Raw genomic sequence first — 4,912 nt, forward strand, 5'->3', positions numbered from 1 at the left:
GGCAGCATCAGCCTTATCTGGGAACTTGTTAGCAATGCACATTCTCGGGTGCCACCCAGACCTGCTGCCTCAGAAACTTTAACCAGCCCTCCAAGTGATTCCGGTGCCTCTTCAATCCTCTGGTCTCGAGGAGCGCCACCCATGAACAGTGAGGGGGCTCTTTAAACCTCGCCTGGGCAGAGACACAAAAGCCGGCCTTCTTGGAGAGGTGGCAGTGTCCTAGTTACCAGCAAGGGGAGCAAGTGGCTTACCTGAGGGTGAGTGGTGGTGCTGGGCGTCACCTGCAGATCTCATTCCTATTCCGACAGCTTCTCTGCAGTGTTTTATGACTCTATTTGTGAAGCCCTGGAGAAGTGGGGCCTATCGCTTATTTCTCTATGTCAAAGAGATACGATGAAGATCCCCACATCAACTTTTACACCAGTTTTTAAGTCCCAACTTGCGACGTCCAACTTCACCAAGATGGAAAATGAGAAACGTGGTCATACGGATTTGAAACAAGAGGTGGCTGGGTTGGAACACTCGCGCTGTTCCCTGAGAACCCAACAGAAATGAAGAACCAGGAGCACAGGAAAAAGTTATAAAAATGTTTAGTCTTTGCTTTATTGAGTTACAACAAATGAGCAACAAGTTAGAAAAATCATTTTTTTTTCTTCCAAACTCCCTAGCATTTTATTTGTGCAGTGTACTCAAATGGGGTGGTGGAGGGGGATTGCAAACACAATTCCTATTGTAACATTTACACCAGATATGTCTCTTGGTTTTTCTTCTTTAAAAGTTAGGACTAACTGGAAAAGAAAGTGCACTCAGGAATCTAAAATTGGCCCAAAACAAACACACAAATCAACAAAAAGATCAATTCATGGTGAGGCTTCAAGCTGAAATCTTGTCAAATACCACACTGAAAAAAGGCAGTTAGGAACAGAAATGAAAACCAAAGCAGTTCACCTTTGTACCATCTAGATAGGAAGATCTCTTTCTGTTTTCATTTCACAAAAGTAATGATAATGCTAACAATTGTGGGGGCCCTTTCTGCGGGTATCTAAAAAGGGGCTTACAAAGGGCCACCTGCTACCAGGTTCTTCTGGTGCTGCTTGGGCCCCAGGTCTAACCTAAGAGGCCACGCCGCTGAGAAGCCAAACTTGTAAAGAGGCAGTTCAGAAAGCCTTGTGGGTGGCTAACCAGGGACCCCATAGGCAACTGGGGCAACAACTGGAAACGGATTTGTTTTGGAAGATCTACCATCTGTAAAATCTTTCCAGTTGAGACCGATGCCTAGCCCTTCTCAGCCCTTCTCCCCAAGAAATCTCCCAAATTTCAAACTACCTTTAAATATGAACTCTTCCTACCTAAAATCCAGTAGATATAATGGCACTAATGCTAACATTCCCCCTTCCCCAAATTAATAAAATAAAAGTAAAAAAAGAAAAGGAAGAAAGAAAAAAAAAAGCACAGGTGATCAGCCCTTCCCTCCCTGGAAAAATCTGACAATGGTGATGCTGGAAAAAGGAAGTTGCCCTCGATTAAAAAGGTAGCAAAATTCCCACATTGTACAAATTGGTTCCAGTAGAGCAAGAAGTGGGGGACAGGGCAGAGGAGCAAACTATTTACAAGGACCCATTGAAAATGCAGTAGTAGGACTTTGGCACTATGAACAATTCCCACCGGTCCTCTGGGAGGTGCGTGTGAAAGCGGCTGGGTTCCCGCACCCAGGCACACGCCAGCCAAGTAGTTCCGCTTGGAGTCTCTGGCCAGGTGGCCCACTGGCCCAGGAGGGACGTTCTCTTCTTCCGTCAGAGACAGAGCAGCCCCTTTATCAGCACAGCCCTTCTGACGGACTTTCCTAGAAGGAAGACACAAAGCCAGACAGACGAGGTGTCAGGGAGGTGACTGGCATTCCCTGGGTGGCAGGAGTCAGGGGTGGCCTCTTCCCTGCTCTCCTGGGGGCAGGGGGGAACGCCACCTTCCAAAGCCATCCTGGGGCTTGGAGGAAAGACAAACACCCTTCAAGTTTGGGGCCCACTTTAAAGTGTTTTCCTGAGCACAGCCTGACATGGAGAGCACATCCAGAATCAGGGCTTTGAAAACAGGGTGGCTTTCTGGGGACGTGAAAGAGATGGCCTCTGAGGCTGTTCATCCTTACAAGGCCCTTTTGTTGTTCCTGTAGAAGCAGCCAGTCGCAGTGGCTCCTAAAAAGCCCCCCAGTCAGACAAACCTGGATTTGGGTCCTGACTTTTCCATTTACTGGCTGTGGGGCTGTACACACATGACTTATTCCGTCTAGGGCTTAGTCTTTGCTTCTGTGAAACAGGAATGATAATAGCACCCACCTGGTAGAGTTGTGATGATTAAGTAAATTGATATCTGCACCAGCATTTGGAAGAGTGCCCAGTACATGGTTAGTGTTCTATATGCTTCCACTGTTTTTGTCAGGTGGGAGCCTTTTCCAAACATGGCAGGATATCTATACGTATAATTATAATAAGATTATTTTTAAGTGTACTTTTTATTGAACGTTTATAGCAAACCCTTGGAGGTGCACAGAATATCATTCCCATTTTATAGGTGAGAAAATTGAGCACAGTCATTTGCCCAAGATCACACACAGCTATTAAGTGGCAGAGCCACGATCCAAACCCAGGCAATCTCCAGGGTCTGTGCTGATAATATACACACAGTATTTATTAAGAGTCAGTATGGAGAAATGTTTCATTCTTACATACTTTGAAGTGATGAAAATAATCCAAGGACCTCGCTATGGGTTGAACTGCGTCCCCCCCCAAAAGATATGTTGACATCCTCATCCTCAGTCCTTCAGAATGTGACCCTACTTGTAAATTCCCTTACTTAGGTAATTTAGCATGAGGCTCTTAGGGTGGGCCCTAATCCAATACAGCTGGTTTCCTTATAAAAAGGGGACACTGGACACAGAGACGACGTACACCGGGAGAATGCCATGTCAAGACAAAGACAGAAGTCTAGGTGATGCTCCCATCAGCCAAGGAATGCCAAGGACTGCCAGCAACCCCCAGACGCTAGAGAGAAGCATTGAACAGACTCTCCAAGGCAGTCCCCGGGAGGAACCAACCCTGCTGACACCAGACTTCCAGTCTCCAGACTGTGAGAGAAATAGACGTCTGTTGTTGAAGCCTCCCGGTGTGTGGTATTTTACGGTGGTCCTAGGAAACGAAGACAGACCTCCATTATTACCTTTCTGGGATCCCGGGATCCAGAGATCCTGGGCCAGGAATCCCAAGGGAGGGCTTAGGGGCCGAAAGGGTGCAGCCAGTGTCCCACGACAGGCTGGAAGTTGATCAAATCTAAAGATGTGTGAAGCCACTGGCTTTTCCTTTGCCTCCCTCCTGGTAAGGCCGTGTTACTGCTCAGCTGGCTACTTCTCTGGCTGAAAAGGCCCTGAGAAGTGTGGGTTTTTCATTTCATTTTATTTTTTTATTTTCAGGGGACCAAGAGCCAGAAGACTAGATTCTTGGCCAAAGGTATCAGGTGATCATCTATACTGTCATTCATTTCTAATGTCTGGGTATCAAACGTACCCACATTTCCTAGATGCTCCTGACAATAAGGCTGACTTTTGGAGTTAAGAAACCAGCTTTCAAAAAAAATGTCTGTGGATGAAACCAGATTCCAGCCGTGTCCTTGGGATCTGGTGCCACCTGAAAGAGATCCGGCAAAAGTCTCCAAATCATAAGAGCTCTAGAGATCCTTATGGGTGATGTCATCAATACCACTCACTTCACGAGGGAAAAAAAATGGAAGCACAGGGAGAGAAATTCATCTTCCCAGGTCACAACACTGGTCAGCAGCACAGTCAAAACTAGAGTGATCATGAGTGTGACAACAGTGAGAGTAGCTAATATTTATCTCACACGGATTTTGAGCCAGGTCCACTGCCAGGTGCTAATGCGGAACATCTCATGTAGGCCTTCCAGTAACCCAGGAGGTAGGTGACTGTTAGGCCCACTCGGCAGGGAAGAAATGGAGCCTTAATGGAGAGATTAAATGATGTCAAGTCAGCAGTAAGTGGGTGAACCTGGATTCTACCTCGGCCAGTCCAATGAATTGCTCCCCCCATACCTGACCCACGTCCAGGGCCCCTCATCCTGCACACACAGCCTCTCCCTGCACAGAGCCACCCTGTGACAGGAGACAGCACGTCTGCTTCAAGGGCAGGGGCTGGCAGTCCCGTGCAGAGCCACATGCACCCCTGGGAGGTGCACGGTGGTGCACCCCACAGAACAGGCATTTCCCCAGCAAACAGGGTCTTTCACTGCCTTTGGAAAGGGGGCTGTCTCTGGTTGTATGTCCACCTGTACAGGTCTCAAGATGCCAGGAAACAAGGCCCAGGGCGGATGGACAGCTCCTGTTCTCCCTTCTCCCAACCAGGCTGACAAACGCCAGGTCAGCTCAAGACTGCGGGTACTGGCTGTGGTGGGGTAGAGTGGAAAGAGCTGTGAAGTTGGAGGAAGCTGGGTCCAGGGTCCGCCACTTCCTGTGTGCTGAGGTCCGTCGACGTCCCCGAGCCTCATTCCCACAGTTCACACCTGCCGGGCTGCCGGGATGGTCACTCATGAGGCAGGCAGGTGCTCCAGGAATATCGCTTCATTTCTCCTTGGGGAAGGCCAGGTGTAAATGAGGGCCTTGGGTGTAAGCGAGCTCATCTATGTGTGTGAGAGTATACACGTCCCCCCTTTTTTCCTCTCTCATAAACGAAACTGAACCCTGTCTCTCCAAGTGATTGGCAGAAACTTGCTGTTTCAGATAAACCTCAATATTAAGGTGGTTTTCCATCTGGCAATGAGTTTTTATGATTTCCTATGTAATTTCTTTTGGACATGAACATGCATAATCCTCCAACCATGTACACGAATGAAGAAAAGAAAATGCTGAACAA

General features: G+C 47.9%; 1 protein-coding gene across 4 annotated transcripts in view; it reads right to left on the reverse strand.

The window, feature by feature from the left end:
• Positions 1-574: 574 nt before the first annotated feature.
• ZHX2 (zinc fingers and homeoboxes 2) overlaps positions 575-4,912 on the reverse strand; it is a 148,387-nt gene continuing 144,049 nt past the window's right edge. For all 4 annotated transcript variants that reach the window (XM_019629692.1, XM_019629693.1, XM_019629694.1 and 1 more), the window contains one exon: positions 575-1,843. The gene's annotated coding sequence lies outside the window, so the exon portion shown is untranslated. The remainder of the gene's footprint in view (positions 1,844-4,912) is intronic.

This window comes from Hipposideros armiger, unplaced genomic scaffold, assembly GCF_001890085.2.
Source record: "Hipposideros armiger isolate ML-2016 unplaced genomic scaffold, ASM189008v1 scaffold_863, whole genome shotgun sequence".
Lineage (NCBI taxonomy): Eukaryota > Metazoa > Chordata > Mammalia > Chiroptera > Hipposideridae > Hipposideros > Hipposideros armiger.